Source organism: Alnus glutinosa, chromosome 2 (assembly GCF_958979055.1).
Source record: "Alnus glutinosa chromosome 2, dhAlnGlut1.1, whole genome shotgun sequence".
NCBI classification, from domain to species: Eukaryota; Viridiplantae; Streptophyta; class Magnoliopsida; order Fagales; family Betulaceae; genus Alnus; species Alnus glutinosa.
The window spans coordinates 22645726-22667891 of NC_084887.1; positions in this window are offsets into that span (position 1 = coordinate 22645726).

The following is a 22166-nucleotide window of genomic DNA, read 5'->3' on the forward strand; positions in this document are numbered from 1 at the left end:
CCTTTCACAATGAGATTAATTTTAAAGTCTGAGGATATTTATTCATTTAATATTTTCATAGACTGCATAATTGATCTTCTCTTTTTCCTTTACTGTTCAATCCTTCTTTGATACCCATTAGAAAACTTTGTTACCCATGAGATGAATAACTCATTCTAAGCAAAATTATTAGCTACCCATTCCATTTATCCTTATATATTATGAAAATTTTGGGAGAGAAACATGACAACCTCTTCTTGCAAAAACTAACGTGTAAGTACTATTTTGGTTCTAAAATATTCATTTTCCTTTCATTTATGATGTTTTCTAGTTTACCCACTAAACCTATTATATAGAATATGAGTGGGTGTCATTTATTTAATGGGTACTAAAATTCTAAGTTGTTAGTGTAGAAACATTTTAGAAAAACCGTATGGGTGTGGAAAAAATTATGGGCTTTTGAGTGAGGAATTTTCTTTTGAGAAATTATGTTTTTCTGTTTAATGACTAAGTTGAATTGTAGATTTTATGGTTTGATTTTTGGGTTCTTGTAAAAAAATGTTGATGAAACTTCTTCCCTAATTTTCGGTTGGCAGTAATTTAGAGTAATCCTTGTGTTTATATTTCAAAATAATTAAGGTTAGCAAGATAACCCACTGTGATGGCCGAAATTGTGTTTTGGAGAAAATATTTTGACAGACGCGAATGGATAGTCGTTCAGGGTGTTGCTTTAAACAGTATTTTAATAGGATTTCGTCATATGCAAATTGGGTTGAAAATGCATTAGCTTATGAGAATTTGTTAGCCTGTCTCTGTCCAATTACTAGTTCCGTAAGCCATGGAGTATTTCACCTATTTGTTTCAAAGTTTATCCCTTTATAATGAATATATATATATATATAGGTATTGTATGAGCTTTAAATTGGAGTAGAGATTTTATGTATGCTGAATAGTAAATAAATTTCTTTGGCCTATATGATATTCAGATTTAAAGCACTTGGGACTATGGCTTAGAGTTAATTGAAGTTATTAATTTGGCTTTCCCGTATCATTATATAAATTGATATATATATATATATATATATATATATATATATATATATATATAACATTTTGTAAAAAAATTTAGGACCATATGAATATCCTCTAAATCTATTTTGTGATTCTAACTAGGTAGAAGTATTCAAAACCTCACTCAGGACCACCAAGGTAAGGGAACACAACCTTAAAAACCCCGGCAAATTTTTAAATAAAATCTTTTCAAAAGAAAAGTGTCGGGAATTTTCAAAAGACTCTTTCACTTTAATATTATTTGTTCTATTATCTCAAGTATGAAATAATGAATATGTTATCTTAATCACATGAATGAATGAAGCTGGTGATTATATATTTCATGTGCACCATAAGAATGAAAAGGATGATGTAATTATGATTTTCAAATATGTATATGATACATGTGCACCATGAGAATGATGATGATGATATATGTGTTACATGTGCACTAAATGAACATGATGATGAATTTATGATTGAATATTTGTTTTATGTGCACCACACAAAGTTTTGTCACACGGTACCATAATACTACGATCCGGATCTTATGATGATGATGATGGGTAGCGGGGCAACCACACCAAAAGTGTGGGGCTATCAGCCGGGGGTTCTCACCTAGGAAGCTTCCTAACCCGGCAGCTCTCCTCTGTGACGACAAGATGAGCCATGGGTCCTTCGGGATTAGTCCTATGGACGAGCCCAACGTGCACCGCTCATGGTAAAAATGCGGAAGTGGGCCAGTGATAGACAAAACTTACACATTATGCATGATGATTATATATGTACATTGATTGTTAATGCTGTTATTTTTATACGTGGACTCTGGAAATTTTAAAATATCAAACTGTAGTATACCCCCATATATTTTGTTGTGTTACTTATTGAGTTGTCAAACTCACCCCTTTCCCCTCAACATTTTTTCAGATGGCAGTATACATTATAGTACTGAGGGATGGAGTACCCGTAGGTAGGGGTGTTCAAACGGTGCAGTTATAACCGCTTATAACCGCTAACCGCTTCTAACCGCAGGCGGAGGCAGTTAACGGTTATAGGGTTTGGGGAAAGCGGTTAATAACCGCTAACCGCTTATATATATATATATATATATATATATATATATATATATATATATATATATATATATATATATATATATATATATATATATATATATATATAAATTAAAAAATAAAAAACCTGGAGGGCGTCCGGCGTCGTTTTGGGCATTGCTGAATGCCCAAAACGACGCTGTTTTTTACAACATATATAACCATCTTTTACTCTTTTAGGTTTAGGGTTTAATCGTTTTTTTCCTCACCTCTCTCTGCCGGCTGCCGCTCGCCCACGAGTCACGACGCCAAGCCTCTGCCTCTCGTCTCCCTTCCACTCTCCACGACGCCCAGCCTTTACCTCTTCGCCCATCTCGTCTTCGCCGCCGCTTGTCTCCGCCGTTGCTACACTGTAAGCTTCTCCACTCTTTCTCAATTTCTCTCGCTTTTGTCTCGGCATTTTTAGGGTGTGTGGTGTACTGTGTGAGTGTGTGGGATTTTGATTTAGGGTGTGTCACTGGGATTTTGATTTAGGGCATTTGTTTGTTTTAGGGTTTCATTTTAGGGATTCGGTTTTTCATTTTGGATTGATTTTAAACTTTGTGATGGCTACTGGTATATACTATATATTGTATAATGTTCTGAATATCTGGTTGTTCTCTGTTTACTGGATGTTGGAATTATTTCTTCATTTTAGGGTTTCGATTTTTCATTTTGGGTTGAATAAGAAATACACCATGTTCTGTAAATCGTGAAAACCGCAACCTTTGAGGATTGACTGTGTTTTTCCTGCCACTTTTAGGGGTAGAAACAGACTTTTTTTTTAATAATTATATTTGTATCTTACAATTAATAACACTGATATCATTGATAATTTGATGAGATTAACTTGTTGGCGTATTAGAAATTGATTTGTTGTTCTGTATGTGTGAAAGAAAGCAATATATGGAACTACTCCCTTGTCCCACTTTTAAAAGAGACATTTTTTTTAATTAACATTAAATGTTATATCCCACGGTGTATAGTGTATGCTCTGTGGAATGTCCAAAAGGAGTCTTATTTGTTGCAGATAACAGTTTACATTTGGTGAGAACTCTTTTCTATGGAGTCAAATATTTTGTGGGTATTAGGCTTTCAATTTTAAGGCTATTCTTTTTCAGCTTGCGAAAAATTATGCTTTCATTTATACCAAGTATATAGGGAAAATATTAACGAGTTGCCTTTGCATTATATATCATGTTAACTATAACCTTCTCATATTGGTTTCGATTTTAGTGGTTTCGTTCTAGTTTTTGATTAGGGGTTTGCTATATTTATTGTTTTTTCTTATCATATAATTTATCATTTATTTAATAACAGATGGCGGATGCTAATAGTGGTACAATTGGTGCTACTTCGACTCCCATGAGTAGCCATGCCCCTGTTCTTATGGATGAGGGTAATCTCGGAACACCTTCCTCCATAAATGCTCAAAATTCCACACAATCCAAAAAACGACATGTTAATCAATCTCTTGTATGGGATCACTTTAAAAAGGTGGAACCAATTGATAAGGAGAACCCTAAAGCTTGTTGCAATCATTGCAAGAGATTGATAAGGTGTCACCATAAAAAACAAGGCACTTCAGCCATGATGACCCACCTCACCTCTAACTGTCCAAACTCTCCCCTTAGAAAACCAAAAATTGCCAAAGATCAAACTTTGTTGCAGATGTCTTTTAAGAAGGCGGTAGAAGGCACCCAACTAGGATATGTAAAGTATGATCCAGACCGTGTAAGGCGTTTGCTTGTTCAGTATCTCATCTTATGTGAGTTGCCTTTTAGTCATGTAGAGAGTGAGGGGTTTATATTATTTGTTAATGGATTGGAACCTAGGTTCAATTTGCCTAGTCGTATTACTATACAAAGAGATTGTTTGAAGTTATATGAGGAAGAGAAGGTTCATTTGAAGGCTTTGATGAGCGGTCAAAGGATTTGTCTCACTACTGATACATGGACATCCATACAAAATTTGAATTACATGTGTGTTACCGCTCATTTTATAGGTTTTAATTGGGTACTGCATAAGAAAATCGTGAAGTTTTGCCTAGTTCCCAATCATAAGGGTGAGACTATTGGAAAAGTGTTGGATAATACAATGCAAGAATGGGGTTTTCATAGTATCTTCACAATTACAGTTGATAATGCCTCGTCTAATGATGTAAGTGTTGATTATGTGAGAAGGAGGATAAAGGAAAAGAATTCCACTGTTTTGGGGGGTGAGTTTCTTCGTATGCGGTGTGCTGCGCATATTTTGAATCTTGTGGTAAATGCTGGTTTGAAAGAGTTAGATGACTCTATTTGTAATGTTAGAAATGCAGTGAGATTTGTAAGGGCTTCGCCGGCGAGGATGGCAAGGTTTAAGAGATGTATAGAACAACTAGATATTCAATGTAAGAAAATGATGTGTCTAGATGTTCCTACTAGATGGAATTCAACATACTTAATGCTAAGCATTGCTGAAAAATACCAAAGAGCATTTGAAGTATTGGGGGAGGAGGATAGTCAGTTAGTTGTTCCTACATATCTTGATTGGGAAAATGCTAGGGCATTTGTAAAGTATTTGAAAACTTTTTATGATGCCACATTGATAATTTCTGGTTCAAATTATGTCACTGCCAGTTTATTTTTCATGCAGCTTTGTATTATTCAAGATGCCTTGAATGATGGGTGTCTTAGTTCTGATCACATCTTGAGTACCGTGGCTATCAGTATGAGAAGTACTGGGGGAGTATGGATAAAATGAACTTGATGTTATATATTGCTTTTGTCCTTGACCCACGCTACAAGATGAAGATTTTGGTGTGGTGGTTGAAAAGGTGCAATGGGCCAATATGGGCAGATAAAATAGAGAAAAGGGTGAGAGAGCTTTTGGAACGTTTGATTGAGCAATATGGTAAGTTTCAGGGGATTGCGGTGTCTCAATTTAATGCGACTTCAAGAAGTGGAAATAATACTAACTTGAATGTTAATGATAATGACAATGACACAGAAAATGCAGTGGATAAAATTCATTATCTCATCTCCCAACACCTTGAGGAAGAGAATGATTTGGAATGTAGGTCGGAGGTGGATAGGTATTTGTTGGATGGGTGTGAAGCAGCAACAAAGGACTTTGATGTATTAGGTTGGTGGAAGATTAATGCATCTAAATATCCTATCATTGCAGTGATAGCCCGTGATGTATTGGCTATGCCAATTTCCACTGTTGCCTCTGAGTCCGCCTTTAGCACTGGGGGACGTATATTGGATCCCTTTAGGAGTACATTGTCTCCACTTACCGTTGAGGCATTGGTTTGCACACAAAATTAGATAAGGAAAACTCCAATTGACATTCAGGAGTTGGAGGAATTTGTGGAAAGTTTTGATGAAGAAGGTAAACGTTTGTAAATTAGTAGTAACTTTTCATTTGTGCAATTATTATTTTGAAGTTTACTTTTCAATTAACTAAAGCTTCTTCTTTTGTAGATGGCGCTCAATCAAGGACCGAAGCATACTTGGACATTATCTAATTAATTTGATTGTAATGTTTTGGTTTTGGTTATTTGGAATTGTAATTTTTTGGTTTTGAATTTGGTTATTTTGGATTTGTAATGCCTTGGAGTATTTGGTTATTTGGATTTGTTTGGTTTTGGAATTTGGAATATCTATGTGGTTATTTGGATTTGTAGTTTTTTTGTTTTGAATTTGGTTATTTTGGATTTGTATTGCCTTGGAGTATTTGGTATTTGGATTTGTTTGGTTTTGGAATTTTGAATATCTATGTGGTTATTGGATTTGTAATTTTTTGGTTTTGAATTTGGTTATTTTGGATTTGTATTGCCTTGGAGTATTTGGTATTTGGAATATGGAGTACCTATGTGGTTATTTGGATTTGTAATTTTATGGTTTTGAATTTGGTTATTTGGATTTGTATTGCCTTGGTGTATTGGCATTTGGATTTGTTTGGTTTTGGAATTTGGAATATCTATGTGGTTATTGGATTTGTAATTTTTTGGTTTTGAATTTGGTTATTTTGGATTTGTATTGCCTTGGAGTATTTGGATTTGTTTGGTTTTGGAATTTGGAATATCTATGTGGTTATTGGATTTGTAATTTTTTGGTTTTGAATTTGGTTATTTGGGATTTGTATTGCCTTGGAGTATTTGGTATTTGGATTTGTTTGGTTTTGGAATTTGGAATATCTATGTGGTTATTGGATTTGTAATTTTTTGGTTTTGAATTTGGTTATTTTGTATTTGTATTGCCTTGGAGTATTTGGTATTTGGATTTGTTTGGTTTTGGAATTTGAATATCTATGTGGTTATTGGATTTGTAATTTTTTTGTTTTGAATTTGGTTATTTTGGATTTGTATTGCTTTGGAGTATTGGTCATTTGGATTTGTTTAGATTTGGAGTATGTGGATTTGTTTGGTTTTGGAATTTGGAATACCTATGTGGTTATTTGGATTTGTAATTTTATGGTTTTGAATTTGGTTATTTGGATTTGTAAAATTAGATTTGGATTTGGTTATATGGTTATTTGTTTGTCTTTGTGTTTTGGATTTGTAATTTTGTATTTAGATTTGTTAATTTTGTACCAAAGGTCAAAGGGCAAAAGGCTCAAAAAGTATTAATTTTTTTTTTTTTTTTTTCAAAAAACTAAATATGTACAAAAACCGGCCCAAAACCGGTGTAAACTTGGCCCAAAACACTTTAAACCCGGCCCAAACCCGGTTTAAACCCGGCCCAAAATCGGAATTCAAAAGCGGTTTTAAAACCGCCGGTTATTAAGGTAATAACCGCTAACCGGCGGTTATAAAAATAACCGCCTCCGCCTATGCGGTTAGCGGTTGCGGTTGGTAAAAAAAATAACCGCTTGGCGATTAGCGGTTTTAGCCAATAACCGCCGGTTATAACCGCTTGAACACCCCTACCCGTAGGTCTGTTGACGGTTAGGGACCCCCGGATTTGGCCCTATGAGTGGGAGACTTGGACATATTGTATTATAGTGTAGCTGTCTAATCATAATATTAGTTAGCAGCCTGGGGACCCTATCATTACCTTGGATCGTAGAGTGACTAGTCTCGATGTAGTACAGCTTATATCTTTTTTTTGTAGCTGTACATCATATTGTCCTATATGTATCTGGGAGGATTATTCACAACTTCGGTTGTTGATTTTTGATGTATATTTCCTCTCTTTTGTAAAAAAAAAAAAAAAAAAAAAAAAAAAAATGAAACTAGACAATAGTCCCCAGTAATAGACTTATATTTTTGATGCTGCTATTGTTATTACAAAAATACCCCTTTCACGTGTGCCTTAAGTCTTTTAGTATTTAATTATCGTTATATGCTTAAGTTCGCGTTTCCCTTATTTTCCCAAAACGGGGGCGTGACAATGATGCCATTCAAATGGTGGAGCATCATAGGGAGCACGGAATTGTAGAGTTATATTTGGTTGCCTTTAATGTAGAAGTAGAAGTACACGGAGAAGAGGGTATTGTTGATGAAGAAGAGGAAGAAGAATATGAGAGAGTGTCTGTATACCGAAGTGACCCATTCTGGGATTAGGTTCTAAGTGATGACTCTGATGCCTATGATTTAGATGGAGATGCAGAGGTGGGATTAGAACATGATGATGTTCGAGTAGATGAAAGGGTTGGACTACAACCAGAAGATGTTGTGGATCAGGAGGTTGGAGTAGAAGCAGTAGTTGGTGAAGCAGAAGAGGGTGAAAGTGAAGGTGAGGGTTATTTAGATCTTTCTCGTAGTGATGTACTGATCTCACCTCCTGCAAGTGACAAAGAGGGTACGACTGAAGCTGAGTCTTCAAGACGGCCCTATGTCACCAAAAGGGTTCCATTTAGTAAGGATGATTTCAAAGATCCGATTTTGCAGTTAAGTAACACTTTTCAAAATGTGTATGATTTTAGAAAAGCCATTAAGCAGGCCTCTATATTGAAAGGGAAGGACTTGACTTACCAAAAGAATTCAAGGACTAAATGCATTGTAATGTGTGCAGACAAGAATTGTAAGTATAGAGTTTATGGGAGGCAGTTGAAAGATGAGTCCGTTCGTGCTAATTTCAATTAGGCCTAGACATACATGCCCTAGGAGGTACAAGAATCATTTGATCACTTCAATCTGGATTGCCGAGTGGTGCATGGACTGTTTAAGGGATTAGCTGAACATGCCTATAGATGTCCTGAAGAAAAAGGTGAAGAAGAAGTGGAATGTTAATATCCACCATAATTCCTTGTATAGGGCTAGGAATAAGGCACAAGAAACCTTTTATGGGAAGTTGGGTGAGCAATACTATTGGTTATGGGACTACTGTGCAGCAATTAGAAGCACAAATGTTGAGAGTTGTGTAATTCTGATGGTTGAGAGACCTATGCCTGAAGTGCGTTGTAGATTCCAGAGGATGTACATATCATTGTCAAGCATGAAAAATGGATTCAGAAATGGGTGTAGGCCTATCCTAGGTCTTGATGCATGTTTCTTGAAGGTGGTTTGCAAGGGAGAGTTAATGATAGCTATTGGAATGGATGCCTATGATAACATGTATCCAATTACTATAGTTGTGGTAGAGGCAAAGACTAGGGACAGCTGGACATAGTTTCCTGAGGCCTTATTAGCAGACCTTGGCCCTAGTGGTCCACATGGGTGGACTTTCATTTTAGATAGACAAAAGGTAAGTGTTGGGAAAAATATTGACCTTCTCGGGCGTTGGGCCCAACCCGAGAACTAGGCCACTCTGGTCCACCCGACCAGGCCCAAATATTAAAGAGAGCATAATCCACCCGAGCCCGTTAAGACCACTTGGGCCCAATCTGTCACAACTGGCCCGAATTGGCAACCCAAATGCTAGTTGATATCCACATCTGCGTATATCTCGGCAGTACCCGGAATCTAAGGGACACGACGCACGTCATGAAACTTGATGATGCCTCCGAGGTAAGCGGAACCCGGAATATCCGTTCATCCGGGGCCACGTCTCCTCCAACCGCCTCGTGCACGAATTGAGAGGCTAATTAAACTGCTGCTCAACCTCTATAAATACTAGAACCTCCTCAGATGTTAAGGTACATGCTAATCAATCTTTTTGGCATTATTCTGCTCATTTATTCTCAGAACCATACACTCACTTAAGCATCGGAGCGGGGTTGTCGGAACCCCCCGACATAGCCTTGTTTTTCAGGTGGACCAGAAGCAACCAAGACAAATATCTGATCGACACGTCACCTACCGGAAACTGTCTCAACAGTAAGTATTTCCATATTGCTTTTTTTATGATCTACATGTCTTGTATGTGATTTGGTATGTTAAATCCAATGAATTTGATGTGTTTATTGTTTTCATGTGTGCAGGGACTGGTACCAAGCCTACATGAGGTGTGTCCTCATGCTGAACATCAAACATGTATGTGGCATTTATATGCCAATTTCAGAGACGATGGTCATAGGGAGGTGTTATTGAAGGACCTGCTGTGGAAAGCTTCTTCAACTTACACACAAACTGGATTCTATGCTGCAATGGAGGAGCTCAAGGGCCTTAATCCTAAAGCACACGAGTACCTAGAAAAGGTTGACCCTAGAACCTGGTGTAGAGGATAGTTCAACACAAGTACAAAGTGTGACCTTCTGCACAACAATTTGGCTGAGTGCTTCAATAGCTAGATCCTCAAGTTTCGGGATAAGACCATCTTGACAATGTTGGAAGGAATCAGGGGCAACTTAATGAGAATGTACTAAAGGAAGAGAGATGCTATAAGGGCCATGGAGGGGAATGTGGGGCCAAAAATTAAAGAGAAGTTGGAGATAGAGGAAGATGAGGACAGCCATTGTACACCAATGTTTCTTGGTTATGGTTTATTTGAGGTTGATTGCAAGGGCAGGAAGTATGTGATCAATTTGTACCAGAGAACACGTGGGTGTAGAAAGTGAGATGTCTCTGGCATTCCATGCTGTCATGCCATCTCAGCAATATGGCATGGGGGAGGCAACCCAAATGATTATTTGAGTCATTACTTTGGAAAGGAGATGTACTTAAAGGCATGTGAACCCATCATTTACCCTGTACTAAGTGAGGAGCAATGGGTTAGGACAAATCAACCGAAGATTGAACCACCTAAGTCAAGAGCAACTATAAGTAGACCTAAGAAAGTTAGAAATAGAAGTGCTAATGAGACATCAAATCCATATTGAATCAAAAAAGGTGGCAAGAAGAACCAATGTGGGATGTGCAAGAAATATGGTCACAATACAAGAACATGCACTATGAGGATGAGGCATGATGAAAGACAACAACGTAGGAGAACTTTCTACAGAGAACATGCTGCAGATACTGACTGCAATCTTAACAGGGCAATGTTTCTTCTTTGTGATTGTTTAGCATACATCTAGTACCTAAAGGCATATGTTTCTTCATACTGTGAGTTTAATATGTTTGAGTTGTTTTGTGAACATAATTGATACACATTATGTTTTGTGATGGTTTTTAACTTTGATGTGTTAGTTGGGTGAATCCTTTAGTACACCATCTATGGGTCATTCCAGTGTACCAACATCTAGTGCCCTATCTACTGACAATCTTACTGCACCAACAAGGAGTTGGGGTCAAAAGAGGGTAAGAGCAAGAGGAGAGGGTACAATCACTACATATATTGCACCAAGTAGGAGTGAGAAGAGCACTAGAGGAACGGGTGCAACCACAAGATATACTAGGAAGAAGGCTAGTACCAGTTTGGCAACTAGGAGCAAAGTTGGTGGAAGATTGAGAGCACATCCTACACAAACTAACCCAAACACTAGAGGAAAGGTGATGGTTGACCTCACTGGGAACCCTTATGGACCACACAAGATTCCAAGAGGTGGACATGCATGCTCATGGGGTCTTCCCAGGGCTGCAGGTGGCATAACTTTCAGAGTTACTCCCTCTGACTTTGACATAAACAAGACAAAAGTAACAAGTTCTGACATTCCTCCACCTGTAGGCAAAAAGGATAAATGAAAGAAGAAGAATTGGCAAGTTTGATGTGTATTTTTAGATATGTGTTGTGTATTTTGGAAGGGCATGGACAGCATGGTTTTCAGGATGTATTAACTTAACTTATAATACTTAACAGCATGGTTATGATTTGTAATTTAACTTATGTTACTTAACTTATGGTACTATTTTTTGGAAAGGTTTAATGTGTAATTTCAGTTGCTAAATTTGATGTGTTTTGATGTTATTTGACTTTTATAACTTATGGACATATTTGTTTGGTTTGTTTTTTGAAGAATTTTAATGGAATGTTAAGGATAGTGTTGATGTGTTTTGATGTCATTTGACTTTTGTGTAATGATTGGAGGAATTTGTTTGCTTTGTGATTGGATGAGTCTAACTTTTGTATTAATGTTTTTTATACCAACAGGTTTATAGGAACACATTTGGTACCATTTTGAAACCAAATAGTTTATGATGGCATTTTGGTATTGTCTGTAATTGCCTTAATCTGTTGGTACCAATTTTGGACCCAAAACAACAAGATATGCTAGGAAGAAGGCCAGTACCAGTTCGGTACCAAATGTTTTTTATAACTCTGTGAACTTCTTGTTAACAAATAGACCAATGGAATAGCCAATAACATCCATCCAATTTTGGTACCAATTTTGGACCTAAAACAACAATTGGTAACAAATGGTACCAACAAGTTTACAAAGACATACCATATTAGTCATTTACAAGTTATTTGGAACCAACATAACAATTGATATCACCCATGAACAACAATATTTCAAAGATAACAACATCTACAATACACTTATCAAGGGAAATTCATAACTCGGCTAACAATTACAAACCAGTTACCACCCTTGAACAAAATCCGACCAACACTCACAACATTACAAGGCATTACACCATTACAAAAAAGTTTCATTCCAACATCATCCTCGATGCATTGCATTGTCTGTGAGATTGAGAATATATCAGCAACAACAAGAATATCACCCATGAACAAACAAAGGAAAATTTGTACTTCCTTTTTACTGACCAAAGTTTCATCTTCTGTCTCTCTAGTTTCGACTTGTATTTCTCAGCTTCTTCCCTGCATTTATCAGCTTCATTCTTGCACCTCTTAGCTTCAGACTTATATTTATCCACTTCATCCAAAACCTGGGTTCCACTCAATTCCTGTTAAAGCTTCAAACTCTCGTGCCACTTCCTAAACCTCAACACAACTCTTAAACTGTACACACACATTTCAGGATCATGCCATGAAAAATAATCACATTTCACAGCTTCTTGCTGCATAATTGGAAAATCCCATCGATCAAAACTTGGGAAAACAGAGATGGAACCCTAAGGGGAAAAAAAAATTGGGAAAACAGAGATGGAATCCTAAGGGAAAAAAAATTGGGAAAACAGAGATGGAACCTTAAGGGGAAAAAAAAAAAATTGGGGGAAGAAATTACTTACCTTGTAATTTACACAAGAATAAAACCTCCTACCAAAATTTTTCATGGTGAAGGATGTCTACGAACATGCTTTCAATCCACATTTATACAGTGGACGGGTAGAGTTGCCAAGCTCAATTCACTGTCGGACATAGGTTCTGATCGTAAACCCTTCCATGTGAAGAAGAACGGAAGAAATTAACTCATGCAAAAAAACCCACCTTTCACGCGTTGATGGAGATAGGCTGAAGCTGGGTATGAGTTGAGAGTGTATCAATGTATGAGAGAAGTGCTTTGTGAAGGAGGTTTCAGACTTGATTTATCCGTTGAAGTCAGGGGCAAAAGAGACCAAACACATCAAAAAAGTAATGTGGAAGTCACGTGAATCAACATCCGTCATGTTTTAACATCAAGAACAGACAGAATGCCCTTCTGGGACTCATTTGGATAGTTAAAACCCTAGGTTCGACACAAATGATAGTTTAGTACATTTCCGTCAAAACTTGTGATAGTTCGATACCATTTTGTGAAATTGTCCCAATAATTTTTCATTAATAGCACACAAGTGCTTTAAGAAATGATTTCCATAAGCCCATCTTTCTCTAAGTATGATCTATCATTTTTTTTATTCTTTATTTTCTCTCAATTGACAATTTTTTAAAAATAAATCTTTTAAACTAAAGCCTAATAAATATGCAAAGTATTAGGCTTAACCATATAATAATCAACTAGTGTTAATTCACTGTTATAAACACGTCATTTATATCAATCTTCTGATATAATAAATTTCTCAACCCCAATAGGCATATCAATAATCACATCTATTTTATTTATATGAGCATGTCAGGAAAACTTCAAAGCTAAATGATATAGATAAAAAAATTACCAACTACTTTTAAGTATTCATGCTATTCTAGCATGCCATTACTAACATAAGTGCTAGATGCTATTTTTTTTTTTTTTTGAAATAGAACAATCAACAAATGTTGCTTATCATATACAATATTTATGTAATTATAATTTTCCACCAGCATTGATTCAATTAATGAGCACTTTCATCACTTTTTTTTTCTTTTAATAAATGAATTTGTATATCATTTTTTTTAAAAAAATAAAAAATAAATAAAAACTCAAGGCATATGAATCAAAATTTAAGAACTCACAACGGAGCTAGCGATTTTATTCCAAGATCCTTCAAAATAGGCTAAGTCACCACACACCAGCTGGGTGTCATGAAAACATATCAATTAAACATGCACACTGCATCTCTTCTTCCTACCATGTGCTTACAAGCAAGAATATTCAACAAAATGGTATTCTTTGTACACAATTAGCAATTGCTATTTTTTTTCGTACAACATAAGCAATCACTCACTTTTGTTATTATTAATAAAAGTGAATGTTTTCAAACAAACTCAGTACAACACAATAGAAAGTGCTAAGTTCTAAAAATCTATCATGAAGGTTGCCAGCGGGGACACTGGGTCCAAAGAGGGGATGATTGTGACGTCCCACATCACTTGGCTATGAGAATAAAGATGTGCTTATATGTATATTCACACCCTTATTGACACAACGCGTTTTAAAGCCGTGATAACCATTAACTCATCAGAACTCCGCAATTAAGCATGCTTTTGTGAAAGTAGTACCAGGATAGGTGACTTATTGAGAAGTATGGTTCAGGAGAGCCAAAAGCAGACAATATTATATCGTTAGGGGTAGATCGTTACAAACTGTAATAAAATAAAGTTAGAGTAAGAAAATATCTCACATGCTATATAATCAAGTAAGAGCATTGCCCTTAAATGTTGATTTGTGTCTCCCGGAGTTTATAACTCGGTGTGATCGGATCTCTTGACACGCCTCACAAGATTAGACTATAGCATTTAACTTATGTATGTATGTATGTATTTTAGAAAACCTAATGATACAGTATATGGCTTTGTGCCTTGAAGTGAATAGTATTGGAAACAATGATGGAGGAGGAGAGGGCTAGTAGAGGCCATGCCCCCCCCCCCCCCCCCCCCCCCCCCCTTTTTCAATTTTTTGGAAAAACAATTTTACAAGGTTGAAAAAAAAAATCTACAAAAAAAAAATATCTCAATGGCCCCTTACTCAATAAATTATGTTGGCCCTACCCAATAAATCTTAGCCCTATTCATTAATTTTTTTGGCATCGCCCAATTAAACCTAAAAGCCCAAACAAAAATTCCTCTACTACAATATATCCACAAGCAAAAAAAAACAAAAAAATTAGAGAACAATTTGAACAAAATTTGAAAACAATCGACCTCTCGGTCATGACTCCTCACCTAACCTCCTCCGTCACTGGATCTCATCCGTCTTTTATGGATTGTGATTACCATCGGCAGTCGACCAGTAGCCGTAGGCAGATTGCTTCCGCTTCGTTTTATCTCAGTTGGTGACAGGGGCGGCCTATTGGACGGATCTCTTGTCTCGGCTTTGTAAGTTCTTAAAACCCTAACTTCAATGTATTCCATAACTCACTCATAAGGTGAACTAAAGAACAGAATGTGAGAACTGAGGCGATTTGGATTTAGGTTTGGGAGTGGGCGAGTGGGATTGGGAATTACCTAGGATAAAAAACAAGGGAAGAGAAATAATTAAAAAAAGAAAAAGAAAAAAAAGGAAGATCATGAGAACTAAGAAGATAATGGCGGAAATTCGGAAGAAAAAGATAGGAACTGCATTCTACCGAACTGGAAAAATGAAGTTTGTGGAGTGTGGAGTGTGGACCATGTAAGAGTCTAGAGAGTCAGAGACAACTAGACAAGACTCAAGACAAAAGAGGAGAAAACTAAGAAATAGAGTGGAGAAAAAAAATTTGTTAGTTTGTGATTGGCTGCATTCTGCTGGACAAAATCACTTCTATGTAATGTTGCTTTTTAATCAAGGATACTGTTATATTCAGAATCTACACTTTGGTTATGTGATTCAAGAAGACTTTGTGCAGAGTTCAAGACAGTGAAGTTTAAGTCCCTTGCATCCGTCTGGACGACGTAGTATTCCATCTGGACGCTCATCAATCAAGCAACATTCGTGCGGACGACGAGATCTTTCCGTCCAGACTCCCATCTGTGTCCAGAAGCTTCGAACTATTCCAAGTTGCATCCGTTCGGACGTCTCAGCAACACGTCCGGACGCCTTTCAGTGTTCGACAAGTAAAATGATTTCCTTTCCAAAACACAGATATGGGAAGACAGCTGAACCGTCCGAACAACATGGTTATTTCATCTAAACGCTATCCTTGATAAGGCAAGACATGCAGAAGATTTTCAACTGTCCGGACGTCAGTTTACATTGTCTGGTCGCCTAGTCCTTATTATGAAAATTGCATGCAGCAAGAGTACAACCGTCCAGACGCAACCTCATTCAGGAAAGAATATCAACGAATTTGGAAAGTTGGTTGCACATTTGGTCGTCCGGACGCTCTCAAATACCGTCCGAACGCCGCTTAGGGAAAATCGATTCAGACTCGATTTAGGTATTCTGTAGCCTATAAATAGAGGCATCTAGGCATATAATTTGTAAGAGTTGTTATGCTGATCTGCTCGCTCTCAAGCTGTTGCAATTGTGTGTTGTTGCTGTGCTACAGTTGAAGTCTATCTTAGAGAGGAGCCCTAAGGTAAAGGAGTTCATTGAAGACCCCTTCAAGTAGGTGACTTAGTTGGGAGGTGTTCGCATTGGGTTATGCGTTAGAATTCAAGGTACAACCACTGCATCAGGGGTATGTGAGTGCTATTGCTTTGTAACTAACTTTGTCTTCTGAATAGTGGATATCTTGGGTTTGGCTACCCCGGAGTGATTTTTCTCTTCATTAAGTTTCCACTTCGTTAACAAAATACTTGTGTCATTTAAATTCCACTTTTACATTATTTTGTTACACATTGTGCACACACACACGGTTAATTAGAAGTTATCTATTTTTTAAAAATCATTAAAAATTTGAAATAAAGTGATTACAGAATAAGTTGAACAACTCCTAGTAAAAATAAAGTCTAGAAGACTCAAGAAGAGTCCATGTCCTGCAGGCTGCAGTCGTGGTGTCCATCACCGTTGGTCTAGTCCACTAGGCACTATGCACTAACTTTTCACTCATGAAATGTGAATATAGAATACACTAATCACTAGTCCTTTGTCCTGACTCTGTCCACTAACTCGTGAATTGTGAGAACAGTGAAAGTGATTGTGTGGATGATAAATTGATAATTTGTGTTGTTAATGATAATGTTTAAAGTGATAGTTGAAATTTGAGAAAGTTTTAACCTTTTAAAAAAAGTGTGAAAGTAGAATCATTGTTAATTTGTCATATTGTGATTTGGGTTGAGTTTTGTCTCTTTATGTGAATTTGTTAATTGCTAACTTACAAATATTTTTCCTTACTTTTTTAAAGACTCCAATATAACCATATAAATTTATTTGTAGATGATGAGAAAGTCAAATACAAGAGTTGACTTTTTCAAAAGAAAAAAATGCACAAAGTTTAAATGCCAATGTTGGTGATGCATCATCGCCAACTTCTGATATTGTAGTTTTTGAAAATTCTTCTAAAAAATCTCAAAGAGATGACGAAAATGAATTTGATATTAGTTCATTGGAGTTTGATCCTGAATTACTTTGTCAGATATGAGAGTATAATGTTAATCAACAAGATAAAATTCGACGAGCTTACATTAAAGCTGGTCCATACCAATATATCTTCCCAAAATACCCAAAATCTAGAGATGAAAATCATCTTCGTAGCTTTCAACCTTTGTAGTTCAATCTATTTCTTTCATGACTTGAATATTCACGCGATAAAGATGAAACATTTTGTCTACCATGCTTTCTCTTTAATACGCCATCTGGCATCCTACGTAATGTGTATTCACTATAGATGGATTCAAGAGTTGGAAGAAAGTTAGAAATAGAAAAAATTGTGTTTTTTCTCAATCATATAGGAAAAGATCCTAATTCATTTCATAGAATTGCTGAGAGGTCATACTAGGACTTTAGAAACCAGTCTCAACACATACAAAATGTGTTTGAAAATTTCACTTATGAACAAATTGCAAACAATCGACTGCAGTTAAAAGTCTCAATTGATGTTGTTCAAGTGCTTACATTTCAAGGTGTTGCATTGAGGTCGAAATGAAAGTGTGGATTCAACGAATTGTAGAAATTTTCTTGAAATATTGAATTTGATGGTTTTATATAATAAATAGATTGCTGAAGTGATAGCTAAAGCTTCAAAAAAATGTATTTTATACATCACCAATGATACAAAAAGAAATTTTACATATTTTTTCAACCAAATTGAATGAGGCAATTTGCAAAGAAATTGGTAATACAAAGTTTTGTATAATTATTGATGAACCCGTGATGAGTTAATGAATGAGCAAATGACTATAGTTTTAAGAATTGTCGACAAAGATAGTTTTGTGCGGGAACTTTTTTCTTGGCTTGTTCATTTCTCTAATACTACGGCATTAACCCTACAAAGGGTATATATTTTGTATTGTCTCAACATAAGTTAGCTATTGAAAATATTCGAGGGTAAGGATATGACGGTGCAAGTAACATGGGAGATGGGTGGAATGGATTGCAAGCTTTGGTTTCAAATGATTGTCCATATGCCTACTATATTCATTGTTTCGCATATCGTTTGCAATTGGCATCAGTGGCAGCATCAAAAGAAGTTATTCATGTTCATCAATTTTTAGTAATTTGAGTTCTATTGTCAATATTGTTTGTGCCTCATGCAATCGATTTGAAGAATTGCGGATTGTTCAAACTGTTGAAATTGCTTACCTGATTGAAATTGATGAGATTGAGAGTGGAAGGGGAATTAATCAAATTAGTACTTTACAACGGGCTGGAGATATTCGTTGGAGTTCTCACTTGAGATCGGTTTCTAGCTTGATCAAAATTTTTAGTCCAACTTGTGAAGTTATTCTTAAAACTATTGATGTGGGAGCTACTTCTTCCTAATGAGCATAAGCAAATTCAGTTTACAAGTAATGACTTCATTTGAATTTGTCTTCATCTTGCATCTCATGAAAGAAACGATGCAGATCACTGATCATCTATGTTAAGAATTGCAATCAAAATCTCAAGACATTTTAAGTATTATGCATCTTGTTTCATCCACTAAAGCATATATCCAACAATATAGAGATGATAAATGGGATGATTTACTTACCAATGTGAAGTTATTTTGCGAGAAACGAAATATAGATGTCCCATATATGAATGCTCGTTATGTTGAGAGATGAAGTCGAGCTCGCCATGCATCAACAAGCCGACTTTACAATTGAGCAACATTATCAAGTCGATATTTTTTGTGCCTCAATAGATTCTCAATTGCAAGAACTAAATCGCCGGTTTAGTGAGCATGTGGTAGAGTTGCTTATTCTCGACTCGGCTCTTGATCCTCGAGCCACATGTGAATCTTTTAGAATTGATGATATTTGTCAGTTGGTAGACTTTAAAGGTCTTGAAAATGAACAGTTAGAAATAGAACTTAACCATTATAAGCATAATTAGTTTAACATTCGAGTTTCCAAGCACTGTCAAATATTTATGAACTGTGCTAATGGTTGGTTAGTACCAGAAAATCAACTATCTACCAACTTGTTTTTTGAGTTATTGTACTTGTTCTTACTTTTCTCATTTCTACCGTAACTACAGAACGAGCATTTTCAACCATGAATATTGTCAAAACTAAGCTTCGCAACAAAATTGAAGACGAGTTTCTGACGGATTCTCTAATGGTGTACATCGAAAGAGAAGTTGTTGCAACAATTAGTATAGATTCAATCATAGATTATTTTCGGGATTCAAAAAAAACGACGGTTGCATTTTGATAAGTGGTTTTACTAAAATTTGATGTATTATGAAACACTTATTTTGTATAATTTCTTTTGTTTAATTTTTCCTTTTTTTTTTGTCAAAAATGCCTTGGCCCTGCTCAAAATACTTTATGGTTCCGTCCTTGATTGGGAAGCAAAGAAATAATTAAAAATAAACTCTTTAGTAAACTATATATATATATATATATATATGTTATGACCGTTTAATGCATGTTATGACCAAACGTTTGAAGCCATAAACATTTTAATAACCAACTGTTATAAGCCGACATTTTTTTTTTCTTTCACACAAAAACTAATGAAGATAATATCAAATGATAAAACTTTCAAAGAACTTTAATGACCAACTGTTAAAAAGTTAATGTTTATAACACCCATTACAACAATTCATGTAAATGGTAACATATTAGGCCTGTTTAATAAACCCCTTCCCTCCCTTCCCCCCATATTTTCTGACGTCCACCTGTCCCTGTCCCCTTCCCCAGGCACTTTTTGTCGGTAAATGACCATGTAGCAGACTGCTGTCTGCTGGAGAAGCATTTTATGTTGGCGAAAGATCCTATTTTACCCTTGCTTTTTCACAACTTGAAAAACTATGCACTTTTCATGGCAAGGGTAAAATGGGAAGAAAAATAAAAAATATTAGGCCTGTCCAAGATGGACGCCTGCCAAAAGCTTGGGGAGGGGACAGGGACAGGTGGACGTCAAGATAAAAATGAGGGGAGGGGAGGGGAAGGGGTTTATTAGGCGCATATGGATGCAAACAATAAAAATAATTAGCTAGCATACAAAGTTACAACCAGTAGACGATGCAACAAAAAGCTTTCCAAACATATCAAGTGTAAATACCTTTCAAAAATAAAAAAGTGTAAATAAAGAAAACAAAGAATAAAATGTGAAAATTAATTGATGCTATGTTTTTTTTGGGCGTAAAATAGTTTATGGAAAATGATTTCGGCATTTTTCGGTTTTTGGTAGGGGCGAAAATAATAGTCAACCGAAAAATGATTTATGTTTGACAAAAAATGCTTAATTAATTTTCGAAAAATGATTTACGCTTATTTTTTCCAAACGACATATGCAGTCGACCTTATTTTAAACGACGGAGTAGAGCTTCAAGCTCAAGCAGTCGACTATCATCGAAATCCGGCAAACGGTCGGTGTCGGAATCTAAAAATTTTTGTAGGAATCCGGTGACTCCCGGCTGCCATAGCCAAATTCTGACGGACCAGATTCCGGTCAAATTGGCCGGATTTCGCCAAATTCCGGTCATACAGCAGGAGTCCGGCCATATTGGCCAGAACTGGAGTCGTATTATGCCAGATTGTGGCTGAATCTGGCCAATCTGGCAGGACTCCGGATTTGGCCAATCTGGTCGGATTCCGGCCAATGCAGCCGGAGACCAGTTGGATCTAGCCAGATTCTGGCTGAAGTCTGACAAATCTGGCTGGATTCCGGCTAGTACAGCTAGAATCCGACGACGGTGACCGGAAGTTGCCAGATTCTGTTTTTCGCCGTTGGTGATTTTTTCATGCAAGCCGAACGCTGAAAAATATTTTCAGAAAAATCATTTTTTCTGAAAAATGATTTCTTCGAAAATATTTTACAACATAAATTATTTTACGTCAAAACAAATGGTGCATTAGTAGAAATAATTATTCTTAGTCCCTAACCAGAGCATTTTAGTGAGAGTTGCTAAAATAATTAAGTACATGGTGAAATAAGATTTCACAAAAACATGAATAATTATGTGATTAAATATGATTTTTCTGAAAAATGATTTCTTCGAAAATATTTTACAACATAAATTATTTTACGTCGAAACAAATGGAGCATTAATGGAAATAATTATTCTTAGTCTCTAACCAGAGCATTTTAGTGAGAGTTGCTAAAATAATTAAGTACATGGTGAAATAAGATTTCACAAAAACATGAATAATTATGTGATTAAATTTGGCACTCAATGATAAGATATAGTGTATTAAATATTAGTATAGTATATGGGATTAATTGATTAAATAAAAAATATAAATTAGAGTGCAACTATAATTGTTTAAAGTGAAATCAATTAAGTTTGAGCTTCGTGGGCTTAGTGTGTTTTTCTCAAATGCTATTTTACTTGGATTGTTTTCCATCAAAATGACACAAGCTCAAGTTCTCACAACACCTCGATGCTTATCTCAGTGCTCTCACCCAATAAATCGAAAAGAAGCTCCAATGGGTTCATTCTCTTTTCTCCATTCAGTTGTTGAGAAAATGTAAGAAAATGAGACCCCATTCCCGCGCTACTCTTAAAAGCAAGGGTTATGTTAGAAATTACATTTTTATTTTACGGTTATTCTATAATGCTAATATGCCAGTACCAATCAACTTTTGGATCAATCATTATTAAAAAATAAAAATCTAAAAATTAATTTGAATTGTCAAGTTAATATTGTGGGATAGTTATTAAATAAAAATGTCATTATTTTTGCCCAACGCATCAAGTTTGCCAAAACATTGTTCGTATAAGATTAAATCGTGACCGTCAAAATCCATAATAAAAGATGTCCAGTTTTGTTATTTACATGACGTAAAGTCGGATCCTTATAAGCATCTCTAACATATGCTCTAAAACTTTTTTATTGTGTATATTTAGCTAATATTTGACAAAAATTATGTCCAACAACTTGGCTTCTCTTTGTCTAAAACATATATTTTGCTTTTTGATATGTTATTATAGCTTATGAACTATTTTTTAATTATTTCTCTC